This window comes from Cetorhinus maximus, chromosome 12 (genome assembly GCF_964194155.1).
Source record: "Cetorhinus maximus chromosome 12, sCetMax3.hap1.1, whole genome shotgun sequence".
Lineage (NCBI taxonomy): Eukaryota > Metazoa > Chordata > Chondrichthyes > Lamniformes > Cetorhinidae > Cetorhinus > Cetorhinus maximus.
Window position 1 is genome coordinate 15,266,112 of NC_135890.1, and position 19,513 is coordinate 15,285,624.

General features: G+C 40.2%; 1 protein-coding gene across 1 annotated transcript in view; it reads right to left on the minus strand.

Moving 5' to 3' along the window:
* chchd3a (coiled-coil-helix-coiled-coil-helix domain containing 3a) overlaps nucleotides 1-19,513 on the minus strand; it is a 331,631-nt gene that overhangs the window by 35,284 nt on the left and 276,834 nt on the right. The window lies entirely within an intron of this gene.

A 19,513-nucleotide genomic window follows, 5' to 3' on the forward strand; every position in this document is an offset into this window, starting at 1 on the left:
AATCGATGGCAATGTGATTAGACAGGAGCACAACTGGTTTGAGTGCATGGGTCATTGCGCGTGGTGATGAATGGCTCAAAATCGGTCTCGTTGTCTGACGCACTGACGTACAGTAATCTCATTTGGGACCAGATTTACCTTTCTTTACTGGATCAATAAAGATGAACACAACAGCTGTAAAAATCAATAGCAATTTTTGATTGTTTCAGCTTGAAGGCTCATTTTTGTTTAGGCACGATAGTTTGAGTAGTTTATTTGCTGTTTTGATTGCTGTTCAACGGCTCAGTTGGGGTTTCAATATAAAGAAAGGCTTTTCTAATTTGATTGCAGGCCAACTTATCAAAAAGTCATTTGTCAGCAGAGATAGGATTCATCATTTGTTTCTTGTATTCCTCTTCCACCATCATTTACTCATTATACTCCCAGCCCTGATGTTTGAAGACATTTATTACCACCTGCTTTTATTGTGATAGAAAGGGGAAATACAGAACTAGACACGGAGTCCCTCAGGCAGGCGTGCTCCTGCGTAATTTATCTGCTTCAAAAGAGCAAGCGACAGTGTTCCAAATCCGTCATACTGGGCACAGTTCAGCTCAAACAATCATTTCAGAAGTGAATGCATCATGCTGATTTTTTTTTTTGCAAGCTAAGCTTTATTACCAATGAGGCCTAGTTTCGCAGCATAATTTCACAAACATATTTGCACAGGATAAAAACCGTCATTCAGAATTTGGGTTAAAAGACAAAGCAACCTTGTAAAAATGTACAAATGCTAACTCTGTTTCCCCAGAGGTTGAATCTTAACATTGTTACAAAAGTTATCTGTAGAGAAGTGCTGTGCCCCAACCAATACAAAATGATCTGATTATTCACCAAATGAAGTTTGTGGGATCCTGTTGTCTGCAAAATGGCTGCCACATTTGCCCACACGGTACATCATTTTGTATTTCATAGTAATTTGCTGCCTTTGAATTGTTTTGTGACATTGAGGAGAAATAAATTATATAAATGAAAATCTTCATTTCCTTTAATGTACACTCTCTCATGTGTGGATCAATCAACAAACAAACGGCAATGAACGACAGCTGCCGAATGGAGTTACTCATGTGGGTACATGGGAAGGGGAAAGACAGGGAGATAACTACAGGAAATTAGGGTGATGGATAAGCTCCGATTAGGCCATGTCATGAAGAGATATTAATGTGTATAATGTTATTGTAAATTATTCTTTAAAATAGAATTCTTGTGTGTGTGTGTGTGTGTGTATGTATACACGTATTTTAATTGGATTAAAATCAGCTAGTCTGGGTGCTTTGATTTATTGTGGTTTTGAGATGTTAATTGGGTGAACAGTAAGGAGAACAGCAAGGTAAATTGTTCATTTGCATTTCTCGAATAAACCATTCAAGACTGCGGGTAAAATCTTGCACCTAGCCAGAAGCCAAACAATGTGTTTATCTTTTCAGCTTACTAATAAAATTGGTGCTATGAAAGGGGTTTTATTGTTAGAAGAGCTGAAGTTCACAAGACCTAGTGATACAATGGAAAATTTACATTCAAAGGGAAAACTAGGTATAAAAAGGAGTGTGTGTGTGTAAGGTCAAGGCATTTAAGACCTAACCAGCCTGTACACCTCTAACCAACTTGCAAAGGCACCTCATTTGGAATTCGTAAGGTCAAATGTGCTTTGCCTGGTGTCTATTTAAAGTCTATGGGTTACTGTTGCCTCAGTGGAGATTTACCTGGTAGCGATTAATTTGGGGATTTGTTAAAAAGTTATTATAGTAGTAATTTGTAGCCATGTGTATATGTTTCATTTTTTGTTAAATTAATTAATGTTTAATTTAGGTTTATATAAAAACCATGAGACTCAGTGGTCTTATTCAAATAAGAATTGAAAGTCTGCATCTCGAAATTACCAATTGCAAAAATGGGTTATGACAGTTGTTTTAAGTTTTCCTCTGGGATTTGAACAACTCAGCCTTTATAATCGGCTGTGTCATAATACACAAGGGCATTGCATCTCGTTTTGATCACCACGTTTTAGGAAAGATGTAGGCGTCCTTGAGAAGGTGTAGAGGAGATTTACCAGAATGGCTCCAGTGATGGGGGATTTTAGTTACAAGGTTAGGTTGGATGAACTGGGGTTGTTCTCCTTAGATCAAAGGAGATTGCAGGGAGATTTGATAAAGATGTACAAGATTATGACAGTTTTGGTAAGGTAGACAAGGAATAACTGTTCTCATTACCTGATGGTACAAGGACCAGGGGACACAGATATAAGTTTTTGGCAAGAGATGCAGTGGGGATGTGAGGAAGAACTTTATTACGTAGTGAGTGAAAATGATCTGAAACTTGCTGCCCATGAAGGTGGTGGAAGCAGAGATGATCAATGATTTCAAAAGAAAATTGGATGGACGCGAAGGAAATAAACTTGTACAGCTATGGGGATGGTGCGGGGGAATGGAACTGATTGGTTAGCGCTACAGAGAGCTGGCATGGTCTCAATGGGCTGAATGGCTTCCTTCTGTGCCGTTAATGACTCCGAGGAGGAAGACCACCAAATTTTAGCTGCTGCATTGGCTGAAATCTATTTCATTATCACATGGGACAAATCAAAAAGTGCTTCAATTGCTACATATTGGAGTTATCCCATCAGAAAGCGGACACAATGTCCGAAGTAGCCTCCTGTTATGCCAACATTGAGGCTTTATGAAAAACAAGTGCTGAGAGAAGATCATGAAAGGCCCATCATTAGTTATTACTTTCCGAAGAAGCTAGCTCCTGCTATTAAATTCTGTTGCCCAGTTGCATACTCTTTATAAAGGCAGGTGGTATTAAACATACATTCTGTATTTCTCCGTTCCGTCACAATAAAAATGGATAGCAAATAGTTTCAAACATTAGGGCTTGCTGTATAATGAGTAAATGACCATGAAGAGAGAAAAAAATTTGAATCCTTTCTGCTGGCTTGGATTCCCTTCCCTCCAAAAAACAAATGGCAGGCACGTGGAATCTTGGACTCAGTGACACACATCAGGAACCCAATCACAGTCTCTCCGATCAGTCCAAAGTTGCAGACCTGCACAGATTTGTTTGTGGTCTCCACTCAGAAATCTCAGCAAATGGTACTTTCCAAATGTTTCCTCCAGAATCAAGTTTTTTTTACTTTAAGCACAAGCAAAAGAAGTTCTGCAGCAGATTGCTGAAGTAAACATTTTAGAAGATTTATGCATCAAATGTCACATGCAATATGGTTTTGAACTGAACTCACTTGGATATTTCAGAGTTGCTACAATGGAAGGGTCGGGGTGAAATATCATAGTGATGCACATTTTAAAAACTAAAGTGATCTAAAAGGCAACAAAATCTACTTGAGGTGAAGGTGTAGCCTGTGTCGATTATGGGCATCCTTCTCCTCTATAAAGGCTCAAGTTTGTGGTGCAGCCTGTATACTGCAGCAGGCCCTATGCTCATCAGTATGGCACATTTTTCACAAGCAAACAGCCTGCCAGAAAATACTTATTTGTGAAGGAGCATTCTCCAAGAAAAAAAATGAGTAGGTCCAAACAGAAGTCATGTGAGATAATCAACCACTAAGGTTTAGCCAGTGAAACAGCTACAAGCGTGAAATTAGAAACATGCCTCTTAGAAGCTTACAGCTGCAAGTTTTTTTTTACTGATGCTGCACCTTTGAACACTTGTTGTTCATTCAGCATATCATTTTTTTTCTTCTTCACTCATTTCAGTTTCCTCGCTGTCACTATTTCTTCCCTCTTATAGAATTATAGAACAGTACAGCACTGATGGAGGCCATTCAACCCATCGTGTCTGAGCCCTCCTTTCTAAGAGCAATCCAGTTGGTCCCATTCTCTAGCTCTTTCCCCATAAACCTGCAATCTTCTCTCCTTCAAGAATTCATCGAATTCCCTTTTGAAGGCTACTACTGAATTTGTATTCGCCATCTTCTCAGTTCAAATCCTAATCGCTTGTTGAGTGAAAAAAGCTTTACTACATGTTGTCTCTGGATCCTTTACCCATCACCTTAAATCTGTGCTCCCTGGTTATCAACTCTTCAATCATTAGAAACAGTTTCTCTTAATTTATTATATCGAAATAAATCGAATATTAAGGTTAAATACCTTAAACAAATCAAAGCTTCTGAGGTCACTGATTCTGCTGGAGTACAACTGTACAGGGGTTAGGAACCCTTAAGTACCTTGTCCACATGGTCATTCCTCAAATGCTAATATGGACCATGAGTGGTGGCAGATGAACAGAGTGTGGGGTACAAAGCCAAGGTTGATCTTCTCCTCACCTCGATCTGCACACTTTTTAGGTAGGCATCCTTAGTAGCAATCTTATTACAGCCAGAGAAATACCAGGAATCACCAGCATGGTATTCTTGATAGAAGGGTGGGAAACGGCGATCTCCTGCATGAAACTCCCACCAGTGCAGGAGATGGCAAACCTAATTCTAGTGTTTAATGGATTTACAGTAGAAATAATTTGCATCCCATAAGTAGTAATGGATCATGTCGCTGATTGTATACCACCCCCTCATTACCACCACCCCCAATACAACCTCCACACACACACAAACATGGATTTTGCATCAAATTATCAGCACAACTGCACTGTTTCACTATCTTGAAATACTGCTGATAAAGAACTCAACGCTGCTTCTTATTTTTGTGTGCAAAATTATCAACTAGCCCAGAGGTCTAAAGGTCCCTTCAATTTAATAAGGTAGCAATCCTCATCTTATGTAATTTATCAAATACATCCACCTCTAACGTTTCTCTGGTCCAGTGATATTTCTGGATCATAAATGAAATGAAGTGCATCTGTCACAATTTAGTCCCCAGCTGACAAAATCCACCGCGTCTTTCTAAAAGAAAACCGGCTCTGGTGGTTTAAGCTCAGTGAAGAACGTGAACAACGGTTTTTTGGTTCATTGTCAGGATGTTTGCATCTCTGGCAAGGCCAGTATTTATTGACCATCCCTAACTGCCCTTAACTAGACCATTTCAGAGGGGAGTTAAGAGTCAACCACACTGTTGTGGGTCTGGAGTCATTTTTGGCCAGACTGGGTAAGGGCAGCAGATTTATTTTCCTGAAGGAAATTAGTGAACCCGATGGGTTTTAATGACAATTGGGTAGTTTTAGGGTCACCATTCCTGATTATAGAGTTTTATTCCAGGTTAATTTAATTAACTGAATCTAAATATCCCAGGTGCAGTTGTGGGATTTGAATTCCTGTCTCTGGATGATAAACGTAGGCCTCTGGAATATTAGTCCAATAACATAACAAGTATGTCATTGTTCCTTATAACTTGCAGTTTATATAGTATCTTTGAGGTGGAACAAAAATCCTAAGGTTCTTTACAGGGGTGAAAAAGGAATTGACTGATGGAACATTTTGGCAGAGAATAGGGGAGGTGACAGGAAACTTTGTTAAAAAGGTGGGCTTCAAAAAAGGCTTTTGGAGGCAGAAAGAGAAAGTGAAGAGCAAATGAGTTCAGGAGAATAGTGCCATAGAGTAATGCTAAAGTGCCTAAAGGGTCAACCACCAATAATTGGGCAAAAGTCAGGGAAACGGAGAGTGCAGGAGGGGATGGACAGTTGCAGGAAGGTGCACAGTTCATATGAGGTAAAATCATAAAAGATTTGAAGATGAGGAAACTGATTTTAAGTTTAGTGCATTGGGGAACTGGGAGGAAGTGTAGATCAGTGATGAATGGGCCTTTGTGCAGAGCAGGAAATGGGCAGCTGATTTTTGGACAGGTTGTTTATATGAGGCGCAGTTTGGGAGACTGGCAAAAAGGGCACTGAAGAAATTAAATCAAGGCAATGAAAACGTGGATAAGATCTTCAATGCAGCAGGAAGTGAGGTGCAGACAGATGCTGCAGAAATGGAAGCTGGCAGACTTTGGCAGCGGATGTGTTTTGGAATTAGAACCACAGTTCTGCGTTGAACAGGATATCAAGTTTTCCCAAGTTCTGATCAGCCCGAGTAAGTAACTGTGGAGGGAGCCAGTGTCAAGTGTCAAGTGAGCTCCTCCCTGAGATACGGTAGTCTTGAATCAAATGCCAGTGGTTTCTCATTAAAGCAGCGATAGCATGAACTATCCTCTTGATAAACCGCAGTGGCATTGGGTCAGACCTCTTGCACGATTTCCCCGAGGACAAGAATTACAAGCAGTGGTATAATATGCAGTTTATTTATAACTTATGTTTAAAAACTAACTGGCGATGAACTAATTTTCATAATATATATCTCGATAGTATCATGTGCATGTGTGTCTAGTCTCTCAGAATGTAGTGGTAATATTTCAATGCACTTTTCATAGGTATAAACAACAAAATTCTGGATTGAAATCAGTGGAATTTTAAATGTTAAAATCTTCCATAACAGGAGCTGCTGTGGTGACACTGTAACACCTTTGTGCATCAAAGATACAAGTGCAAAGCTGAATAGAATGTTAATTCCTCTTAGAGAGCCTGGGCTATCACTCCATAACATTGTAATCTATTCAAGGTGCAAAAGAAAGGGAAAAATGGGGGCGAGGTGGGTGGGGGTGGGGGGGGGCGAGAGGTAAAAAGGAAAATGGAAATGACAAAAATCTATTAAACTATTTCTCCACAGCTGGACTAGTCCAAAAAAAATTGCCCAATGCGATTAGGACTGAAGCAGGTTTACTCCATGTTGCTTCTCCATAGTTCAGACAGAATTTAATTTCTGGCAAATTGGATTTCTGTTAAACCCTAACATACAGTAATGCTAAAATCCAGTTTTCCACAGCAGGAAGGTTGAATAGAATGGCATTGCATTCTAAAAGGTTCGCTTGTTGTCTGTGCTACAGAATCATGCCTGTACCTTGCAATCTTGGCTCTCCCCCTCGTGGGAGTGGAGAGACATGGATGGGTAAAAAAAAACTGCAGTCTGTGCATTAAATTATTAAAATATCATCTGACAGGAGATGTTTGTAATAATCTTTCTTCATAAAGAGCATATTGAGCTGCCACTAATCCCATGAGTCAATGACCTTAACACAAAGTTGATTTGTGTGTTTACTCGATCACCAAAAGACAGAGCAGAAAATGAAAGTCCTAACACAGTAGATACTGAAACAATCAGGAAGCCAATTAATCACACAGATGAAGGCCAGCACGACCAAGATCTTGGAAGACGTGGGAAGGGAAAAAGTGTCACCTATTAATGGTGACAATAGCAAATAATCATTTAATTTAGACAGGTTCACAATTTATGTGACACTTCTACTATGATGCATTTGATAAATTCCTTTAAATCAACAATTCCCATTTATGAGTTTTACTGTCCATCATTGTTAAGCTAATTCGGAATAACAGGAAACCAAAACATGGTGAGAAGAGATAATATTTATTATGAACTCCCTCACTGCTTTTGCAGGTCTTTAAGATAGGAACTTTATCTCACTAAAAAATTGCACAATCACACTTTGTTTTTACTATGCGTCAATTTCTTTTGTTGTAAAGTAGTGCATATGCTTGGGTTACTCAATAAATTATCAAAAAAAATTCATTGCATGCCACTTAATAGTTTCTTCTCCACCACCTGGCAGAACTGAGGGGACCAGTTTGAAACTGAATGAGTTCAAAAAAATGAGAAAACAAAATTCATTCAACTGCTAACAGCGTAACAGATTTTTTATGTAGAAGAGAGTGGGAAGAGCAGCTTTATGATCACTAAATCTGAAGGTTAAATGTTGACAAGGGCAGCAGAAGACTCCGTGCTCTTCTTTAAAACATATCATTGGATCTACCACACCCATCAAAAGGAAGACAAGGCCTTGTTTTAACATCTCATCTGAATGGTCCCACCTTCAACAATGCAACACTACCTCAGCACTGCACTGAAGTATCATGTTAGTGTTATGTGCTCAAGTACTAGAATGGGGGTTTGAAGCCACAATGTTCTGATGCAGACGTGAGCATGCTGCCAACTGAACTAAGCTGACAAACTCAAGTTGAAAGATTACTAATATCACAAAATGCAGGCCTGACTAAAGATTTCCCAGTAATAAATCAGATTTTTGCTCAGTAAATCTGCTGTGGCATTTTAACGTGCATGACACACTTCTTATCTAATAGCACTGTGGGAGTACATTCACAACATGGACTGAAGCAATTCAAGAAGGCAGCTCTCCACTAACTTTGTGAGAGCAATTAGGGATGGGCAATAAATGTTGGCCTTGTCAGTGATCTTAAGAGCTATGATAAGCATGGCTTGGCCCAACTTCTAATCACGCAAGTCCATAACATAACAGTATTTGGCAAAGCTCAGGGAATAGGCATATGCTGTATTTGCAGAGCATAATGATGTGCAAATCCAATAATGCCCTGAGTACTGATAGATTGCTGACAGTGTGGGCAGTTCAGGTCCTAAAAGCTGTGCAGTGGACTGCATCTAGTTCCTCATCACTCGTGTCAGAGGATCAGTGATGAGGAACAACTTGATAAACCAGCTTTGGAGAGAGACATCTCAGAAGGAACATTGATTTTGGTACTGTACAAATTTCAAGGAACGAAACAAGCAAATTTGAACAACATTTTCAGAGATACTCAAACGGCCAAAGAAGGTATAGGTTCAGGGTTGTGAAGTGAGAGTTTAGGACAGATGCTCTAGGACAGGTGCTCAGTTTGCATAAACTATGCTCAACAGCTGGAACGGTATGCTAGGAAGTATAATTAACTCCAGGACACAAGATTAATTTAAGAAGCAGTTCGATGCTGTAAGCGCAAGATGGTGCAGTTGGTCTTTTGCACCAAACCTTGTGTGTGATTTTCTGATCTTGTGAAATTATGGTCAATAGGACGAGAAACCCACTCTTGCATGTTGGCCTGAGGAGGAGTCGGGACATTTCCTAGCTCTGCAAACTGCATCCAGGAGAAAGTGCCCCGGAAGTTGGGATTTTTGTTTTGGGTAGTGGGGTTTTCTGGTAGTTGGGCCGGGTGACCCCGAACAAGTCTGGAGGCTGCTGGATACAGAGCCTGGCTGGGTGGAAGGTCTGCCTTGGTGCACTGGCACTCTGTAAAAACAAGAAACAAAAAACAGCCCTCACACCACTACACACCGCCCATGTCCCATCCATGCCCATGCATGTCATCCCATGCCCTCTACCCACCCCCATGGCCCCTCATGTCCTCCACGACAAGCTATGTGCTACCCACCCATATGCCCCTTCATACCCTCTGTGCCAACCTGTGCCCCTCTACAGCCACTTTGCCAACTTAATGTTAACTCATGCCCCCCACCTATCATGCCAACTCATCCAGTATCCGCCATGTGCAGATCGGGAGTCATGCTGAGATAAAATAAAACAAAGTTCTGAATGTCATTTGCAGACTTTATTTTTAAAAAATTGTCATTCATAAATACCCATTCACTACATTTACATTCCTTCAACTGCATAATCCCATATAAGGACAAACATTTCATTCAAGTGCTTAATTTCTTACAAAAGCAAACATCGCAATTTATAGCCCCACTTCAAAGGGTCTATAACCAATTGGAGCTGTCAATCAAACAGACACGGAAGGTACCCCACTGTGATAATGGAAGGTTGTGAAATTAGTCAAGCAGCATCATTCCAGTGATGATAGCCCCTAGTCTTATGTCAGACAGAGTGAAATAACAAGTAATGATTTTTTTTAAACTTCACTTTTTTTTCCTCAAAGATTTAAAGGGCAGGACTTATAAATGCCTTGACAGCTGCTTTTGACAGTTCCTCTTGACAGCTGTTTATGACACTTGATACTTGACAGTTCCTCTTGATAGTTCGAATGAGTTTATGTACTTTTTACACACATTAATGTCCACTTTTAACAATCCCCAAGGGCAGCTTACCACTCCCCAAAGGGCACCTTAGCGCTCCCAAAGGTGTCCCGACCATATCCAAAGGGATACCCTACCTCTTTGAATGACTCTGCAAAGTTTAGACCTGCTCCTACCAGGTATAATCTGCACCAGTAGTATTTCCCATGCCTGGCCAACATAAATCAAACATGACTGGTGGCAGCTGCCTCCATGAAATGTGCACGTGCAAATCCTGACCCGGCCCTGTCCCCGCCAAAATAGTAGATGCCGTGTTTGGGGGTAGGGCTTCCAGATTTTAGCTTCTTCTGCCATTTCTGCAACGATGGAGAGGCTCTCCATCATTGTGAAAATTCAGGCTGCTATCTGATGCTCAACTCCGTTGCCCACATTCATTATCTATTTTAAATTCAACTAAGTCAAAAATGTTATACTTAGTCCAGCTTCAAGAATGTTGCCTTCTGTTTTAAACGGCATGGGGAAAATTGGCCAGGATCAGCTGCTATTTAACTGACTGTAAATCACTTTTTTTTAAAAAAAGAGCGTGTGTTTCTGGAGTCTATTTAGATAAATCTTAGCACCAAATACATACAGAAGTGTGCGATCGCTTTTATAATCCTTAATTATAACTAGTGTGGAGTCTCTTTCAAAATGTGAAATTAGCATTAATTCATTCAGTTCAGTCAGTATATGAATATGGCTAGTTAACAGGTCATTTAGACGCTAAGTTCTTTGAGATCAACCTCTATTTTGCTTACATTAATATATATGCAGTTTGCTTTTGCTAAGTGAGATACATTTAGTATTTAAAAAAGTGTTTTTTTCATCCTATTCTCTCTAAACCAAACACAAACTGTGGCTGATGGGACAATTTCTTTATAGACACCTGCCAAAGCCCCTCTAATCTGTCAGCTATTTGCTTTATGGTATTTTTTTAAGAAAATTAACACTCTTTACTCATTATGCTACATGCCAAGCATTTTAGGGGTGGCAAGGTGTTATAAGTAAGATAGGTCTATAGAATCTGAAGACGTATGGAGCGATAACATTACAAATTGCCTTTGAAATAGCAAGTAAGTTGCTTCTCAGTAATCTGCCACATATATTATTCATAGGATGGTACAAGGTTGTCCAAGGGAGATCGTGGAGACTATTGGGCCTCATTAAAATGGTTGGTTTTGGTGTTAAAACTCAGGACTTATTCATCAATGAGACAATGGTGCTAAAGCTTCGAGGTTCACAGGAGCCAAATTGGAGAGTGAGTAAGAAATTGAAGTGAAAATAGAAGTAATTTGCCAGAGCTTATGGGAAAGATTTGTAGGATTCACAGGTTGTAGTTTGGTAACTTCTGGGACAACAGATAGCTAGTGGTAGGGCACAAAGCAAGAACTAAATCGAGGGTTTAGACAGCATCACAAACTACTGAGATCAAATTACTTGCATACAATTTTCTTATGATGTGCTACAGGTGGCTGGCATGGCTGTAGTGTCAAATGAATACTAGCAGATGCTACCCAGGCCACAGTGACACAGGAGGAAACTCTGTCAATGGAAGGGTTCAAAAAATTGATAAGAAAAAGATATTAGATAAACTGTTGGTACTTAAAGTTGACAAGGTACTGGGACCAGATGAAATGCATCTATGGATATTCAAGGAAGTGAGAGTAGAAATTGCAGGGGCACTGGCCATAACCTTTCAGTCATCCTTAGACTCGTGGGAGGTGCCAGAGGACTGGAGAATTGCAAACATCACACCCTTGTTCAAAAATGGTTGTAAAGATAAGCCCAGCAATTACAGATCAGTCAATTTAACTTTGGTGGTGGGGAAGCTTCTAGAAACAATTCTTCGGGATAAAGCTAATAGTCACATGGAAAAATGTGGATCAATTAGGAAGAGCCAGTATGGATTTCTTAAGCGAAAATTGTGTTCAACTAACTTGGAGTTTTTTGAGGAGGTAACAGAGAAGGTTGATGAGGGTAATGCTGTTGCTGTGGTGTTTATGAACTTTCAAAAGGCATTCCATACAGTGTCACACAACAGACTTGTGAGAAAAGTTATAGCTCATGGAATAAAAGGGACAGTAGCAACGTGGATACAAAATTGGCTGAGTAACAGGAAACAGTGAGTAATGGTTAATGAATATTTTTAGGCTGGAGGAAAGTTTGTAGTGGAGTTCCCCAGTATTGGGACCCTTGCTTTTCCTTATTAATGATCTAGATCTTGGTGTGCAGGGGAAAATTTCAAAGTTTGCGGATGATACAAAACTTGGAAGCATTGTAAACTGGGAGGAGGACAGTGTAAAACTTCAAAGGGACATAGACAAGTTTGTGAAGTGGGCAGATAGCTGGCAGATGAAGTTCAATGCAGAGAAGTGTGAGGTGACTCATTTTGGTAGGTAGAACATGGAGAGGCAATATAAAATAAGGGGTACAACCTTAACGGGTGTGCAGGAGCAGAAGAGTGCATAAATCATTAAAAGTGGCGGGACAGTTGGAGAGAGCAGTTAATAAAGCATACCATATCCTAGGTTTATTAATAGGGACATAAGAGTACAAGTTGGTTATGCTGAACTTGTATAAGACACTGTTTAGACCTCAGCTTGAGTACTGTGTACAGTTCTGGGTGCCATGCTTTAGGAAGGATCTGAACGCATTGGAGAGAGTACAGAAGAGGTTTACAAAAATGGTTCCAGGGATGAGAAACTTGAGTTATGAAGATAGATTGGAGAAGTTGGGACTGTTCTCCTTGGAGAGGAGAAGGCTAAGAGGAGATTTGATAGAGGTGTTCAAAATCATGAGGGGGCTGGACAGAATAGATAGGGAGAAACTGTTCTCACTCGTAAGCGGATCAAGAGCGAGAGAGCACAGATTTAAAGTGATTGCAAAAGAAGCAAATGCGATGTGAAAAAAAACTTTTTCACACAGTGAGTGGTTCGGGTCTGGAATGCACTGCCTGGAAGAGTGGAGGCAGGTTCAATTGAGGCATTCAAGGGGGCAATAGATGATTATTTAAATAGGAACAATGTGCAGGGTTACAGGGAAAAGGCAGGAGAATGGCATGGAGTCATTACGCTCATTCGGAGAGCTGGTGCAGACACGATGGGCCGAATGGCCTCCTTCTGCACCGTAACAATTCTGTGATCCTGTGATATTTCAGTTCTGTTTTGGGAACATTGTGTTAGTCCCATGAAATTTGCAAATTAAATAGATGACGCCAATAAGATGCATTTAATCCAATGGTGTTTAAAGATTGACATTCTTCTATTACAGTTTTTTTTTAAATTAACAAAAGTTAGAAAATTTATTGGGAACAGTGTACATTTTGACTTTTAATTGGGATTCCTCCAAATAAACCTTCAGATCGGTTCCTAAAAAGATTAAATCCTGCTTTGTGCGACATAGGGCTCTAATCGTGTTGGCACGTTTATTGAATATTCTATATCATTGATGCAGTAAACAACATCTCTATAATGTCATTGAGAGTTAAACTAAAAGCCTATTATAGCGAGAGATAGGTCACACAAAAGATATTTATGTGGGTTTCTAAGCAAGATAGTATTCATTGAAATGCAAAACCTTCTGTCTTGTACAATTTTGAGGCATTTTATACATAAAGGCAACATGAAATGGAGCTTTGTATGTGTGTGCGTGCATTTTAAGTGGATTATTAAATACAGAGAATGTTTTTCTGTTAACATACCAAACACTGTGAACCACCTGGAGTGTGCCAGAAGGCTCAAGCGCAAAGAAAAGTCTATAAAATTTACACTTAAGTTTTCGATACCACCTTGTAATACACTGCTTACATAAGACAATGTTCAGAATTTATGCAACACAATGCGTAAAGGGATCACTCACTGGACACCAAGCCCTTGCTCAGTTCCCAGTTTGTGCTGAGCGACTCATCTAAGGTGGGACAGCAGTTAGGTGCTACGATGATCTCAGCAACGCTACACGTGGGCTGCAAACATGCATGTCAAAAGAGGACAGGACTGAGGGCACGCACAATGCCCTTGATGGTTACACAAATTTTAGACAAGAGCATGGTCATTCATGTGAGATACCACAGGGCTTCTGGTAACTGAAAACCTTTACCCTACAAGTGTCAAGAGACTCCAGGAGCAGACAGAAATTTGCCAACATTAAAATGTCACCTGCTATTTGGGTTTGGATTGGTTGCCACTGCAGAAATGGTTTTCTGTTCAGGCTTGCCTCTACTGCAACTATTATACAACCGATCACAGTGAGACATCCATCATGTGAGAATGAGACAAGGGTTTTTTTTGTTGTGCTTGTTCTTGCGATATTGAATGTCTTGTATATATCATCAGCAATAGAATACACGCTGATGAGCAGTGGTTTACAAAAAGATTCCAATCATGACAAGACCCTGAAAACTCGAGTGTGATTCAATATTAAGCTCAATGGGATACTTTTATGAACTGTGCTCACTGATATAGATTCCCTGGCCTTCTGTATGCTGGAACAGGGATGAAAGCGTCAACATCCACCTCATGAAAAGATTTAGTTTCAAATGGCGTAGAATTTATCATTTTAGTCAGGTGAACTTGTTTTCAATATGATCAAATATTATGTTTCATTTCTGTCCAGCTTTTTAAAAGAAATTACTCACAGGCAATTAAACCTATTGTTTCTGACACTAATTGGCATTTCTAAATCCTGACTTTTACCCGTTGTCCTCCTTTCCTCTCTTTATTCGGTTCAGCCCTATTAAAGGGCTTGTAAATCTCCCAGATTTCAGTTCTGATTAAAGGTTTCAGTCTAAACATGAACATATCTTTGTAATTGTTGACAGACCTGCATTGTATTCCTAGGAATTTGTATTTTTATTATAGATTTCCTGCATTTGTGGCTTTTCCCCTTTATCTAATTTTAATACTTCTGATTTGTAGGATATCACATTTATTTATCATTGATGTAATTCTTTGTATCTATTATTCTGACCTGTCAAAGCATTAGTATTTTCCAAGAGAAGCATGATCTGTTACTTCATTTCCAGATTAGTAGACCAAACACTGGGCCCTCTCTCCTGTCTTTCTGGGATTTCTTGTACATCTTTATATGTTGGGAAAAGTGGCTCCTTTACCTAAAGGCTTAATAATGTCTTGAAGTGTTTCAACTAGTTATGCTAACAGTCAATATTGAACTTCTGCAGTGTTGTAAAAACATTCTTTGGCAAACAAATACAAGAACAGATCATTGACCTGCCCCCCATCCCCAGCTCCCCCCTCAAAACACCCCCTTAAGCTTGCCTGTGGTCGTGTTAACCTGTAACTGAAATAAACCAAGGACAGTCCGAGTTGACTCATTCCAAATTCACTAATCAAAATAATTATGCGAAAGTGCAGAGCTACTGTTCCATACCTCACCGTGGCTTCACTACAATTGAGAACTTGCAACGTTTTTGTTTTCATTTTTCGCTAAGGATATTCATGATTGCCGATTGCCTAACAACTCCATTATCAGAATGACATTCTATATATATTCTTTGATGGGATGTGGGCATCACTGGCAAGGCCAGCATTTGTTGCCCATCCCGAATTTCCCTTGAACTACTGAGTAACTTACTAGGCCACTTCAGAGGTCAGTTAAGAGTCAATCACTTTGCTGTGGGTCTGGAGTCACATATAGGCCAGATCAGGTAAGGGCGGCAGATTTCCTTCCCTAAAGGGCATTAGTGAACTGGATGGGTTTTTACAACAATCGATGGTGGTTTCAGGGCACCATTTCTGAGACTAACTTTCAATTCCAGATTTTATTATTTGAATTTAAACCCATTTGAACCCATCCCCCAAGGGCATTAGCCTGGACCTCTGGATTACCAGTCCTGTGACATTACCATTACGTCACCAGCTTACCATGTGGCGGTAGCCAAAATTGAATGCAGCTAGACCTTCTTTAATGATTTTCATTAGCTTGTTCCTGCATATCCACTGCAAACCCGCCCCCAAACCTCAACTGTGGTCAAGATAAAAGTCATGTACAAACTTAAGTTGATGGAAATTTTTAGACAGGACGAATAAAATCATCAACAATTTATCATCAAAGACTTTCCATCATCCAAAAAGCACAAGTCACGACTGTGATGGAATACTTTCCTGGATGAGCGCAGCTCCAACAACACTCAAGAAGTTTGTATCTTCCAGGACAAAACAATATGCTTGACTGGCAACCCATCCACCATCTTAAACATTCACTCACTCCACCACCTACATATTGATGTTGTGTGTTCCATTTACAAGATGCACTGCAGCAACTCATCAAGGATTCTTGAACAGCGCCTCCCAAACATAGGATTACACAGGATATATGTCACAGAAAAAGGTCCAGTCAATGCCAGTGTTTATGCCCCACTCGAGCTTCCTCCTATCTTTCTACATCTAAATGTACCACTGTAACCTTCTACTCCCTTCTCCCTCAAAAGGTTATCGACCCTTTCCATAAATGCATCAATACTATTTAGTTCAACTACTGTGTGGTAACAAGTTCCACATTCTCACCAGTCTTTGGGTAGAGAAATTTCTTTTCAATTTCCTATTGGATTTCTTGGTGACTAGCTTATGTTGATGGTCTCTAGCTATACTCTTTCCCAGAAGAGAAAGCATTCTCTCTGTATGCACCCTATCAAAACCTTTCATTATTTTAAAGACCTCTATTATGTCCCCCCTCAGCCTTCTTTTTTTCAAGCCCAAACCTGCAACCTCTATCACCTAGAGGGACAAGGCAAGCAGACACAGGGGAACACCACCACCTCCAACTTCCCCAAGTCACATCCTGACTTGAAATATTTTGCTGTTCAATAATCATCGCTGGATCGAAGAATGCTGGAACTCCCTCCCCGAGAGCACTAAGGGTGTACCTTAGGCTGCAGCTCATCACCACCTCCTGAAGGGCAATTAATGCTGGCTTTGACAGAATCCCCATCCTTTGACTGAATGAAGAAAAAGCAAATTAGTCCAGGGGAAAAAACTCATTTTGTTCCACGGGATCTCACAATTCCAGTGGAAGATGCTTTCAAAACTCTGTATCGGACTTTCAAAAGATTCTCCTGTAAAATGTGCTGGTCATCAGCAAATTCTATAAAAAGATCAATTTGAATTACAAAGTGAACTTTTTGATGACGCTCTGTCCTAAATTTGCATTGCACAGGACAAAAGCTAGCTTTCATGAATACAGAGACAGGTCAGGATTTGTTGGGGTGGCAACTGTAAAAGATTGAGCTGGCTTAATGTTGTAATCTGCACTGAAGATGAGAATAGAGTTCCCAAGATTTAAAACTGAATACATTAATGAATTTTTCTATACACCACCTCATCAGTCAGGATGCTCAGCTACAATGAATGATCGTGAATTTTTTGGTCCTCTTACATATTACATAAATTACAACCAAGAGAAAAAAACAGTGACCTTATTGGCCAATCTCAGTAACAGAAACATGCTGTATGGAACCATTTAACTGAATCTTGTGTGTGTGTGTGTTAAATATCAGCCTAAACTAATTAATTTGTAAACAGTATAATTATTGATCTTTGAGATATTTCAAGGAGGTTTTTTTAAAATTTATTCTTTCATGGGATGTGGGCTTTGCTAGCTAGGCCAGAATTTATTGCCTTTCTCGAATTGCCCTTGAGAAGGTGGTGTGGTGAGCCACCTTCTTGAACCGCTGCAGTCCGTATGTTGTAGGAACACCAATAGTACTGTTGAGAAGGGTGTTCCAGGATTCTGACCCAGCGACAGTGAAGGAACACCGATATAGTTCTAAGTCAGAATGTTTAGCAGCTTGGAAGGGAACTTGCAGGTGGTGGTGTTCCCATGTATCTTATATCCCATGCTGCCCATATCCTTCAAGGTTGTAGAGGTCATGGGTTTGGTAGGTCTTGTTGAAGGAGCCTTGGTGAGTTGAAGTACATCTTGTAGATGGTACACACTGCTGCCACCGTGTGTTGGTGGTGGAGGGAGTGAATGTTTAAGGTGGTGGATGGGGTACTAGTCAAGTGGGCTGCTTTTTCCTGGACGGTGTCAAGCTTCGAATGTTGTTGGTGCCGCTCTCATCTGGACAGGTGGAGAGTATTCCATCACACTCCTGACTTGAGTTTTTGGGGAGTCAGGTGGTAAGTTACTTGCCACAGAATTCTCAGCCTCCGACTTGCTCTTGTAGCCACAGTATATGGCTGTCCAGTTCAGTTTCTGGTCAATGGTAACCCCCAGGATGTTGCTAGAGGGCAATTCAGTGAGGGTAATGCTATTGAATATCAAGGGGAGATGATTAGATTTTGTCTCTTTGGAGATGGTCATTGCCTAGCACTTGTGTGGCACAAATGTTACTTGCCACTTATCAGTGTTATGGCACAGCCGATGGTAAATGCTGAGTTGTTCAAATCCCAAAGGGAAACTTGAAACAACTGTCACAACTTGTTTCGCAATTTGTAGAAATTGTGAGCTGCGTGCCCTCAATTCAGTAGTAATAACACCACCAAGTCTTATAGGGTTTTTATAAAACTAGATTAAACATTTATTAATAGAAGAAATGACTTTAAATACATACATATATCTACAAGTTGCTATGATAATTTCTAAATCCCCTAATCAATCTAATTCCCAGTTACACTTTTGTTAAGGCAACAGTAAGACACATAGATTTCAAAAGACCCCGGCAAAGAAACATGATACCCTGAACAAGTGGCTTTTCAAGTGAGTTTTCTTCACTTCAGTCCTTTGAAAACAGCAGCTTGAGGCATAAGTGCTGAAGGCTTTTCATACTTGTAAGATCTTAAAAATGCCTTTGCTAACACCCCACCCTTGCTCCTTCTTTATACATATCTTCCTCTTTGAATGAAAATATCCCTTGTTTCACTATGTCTTTGGACTTTACCTCCCTGATAATAAAACTCTCTCATAACACTAAGTTTTAACAGTAATCTTTGAGAAAAATAAACACACCGTTTCTAAACTTCACATGGCTAGGTGATACATTTCACCCCTCCTTTGAAAACAATCCAGTCTGGTTTATTTCAAAATGCAAATGTTTCCTTGACACCTACATTTCTAAACTTCCCCATGTTTATCTAATTAACATTTCAAACCTAGCCTCTGTTCTTAGATCAAAGCACCCAGATTAGCTCCCTCTAACTCAATTAAATCACACACACACACACATATAGACACGTCTCATTATTACTCTATTCTACAATAAATTCCAATAACATTATGAGAATTATTATATCTTCTTGACAATCAGCCCAAGCCCAAATGTTGTCCAGGTCTTGCTGCATTTGGACACGGACTGCTTCAGTATCTGAGGAGCCGTGAATGGTGCTGAACATTGTGCAATCATCAGCGAACATCCCTACTTCTGACCTTATGATGGAGCGAAGGTCATTGCTGAAGCAGCTGAAGATGATTGGGCCCAGGAGGCTACCCTGAGGAACTCCTGCTGCTAGATCCCGGGACCGAGATGACTGACCTTCAACAACCACAATCATCTTCTTTTGCGCTAGTTATGATTCCAACCAGTTTGGAGAGTATCCCCCCTGATTCTCAATGATATCAGTTTTGCTAGGGCTCCTCGATACCACACTTGGTCAAATGTTGCCTTGAGGTCAGGGACAGTCACTCTCACCTCACCTCTGGAGT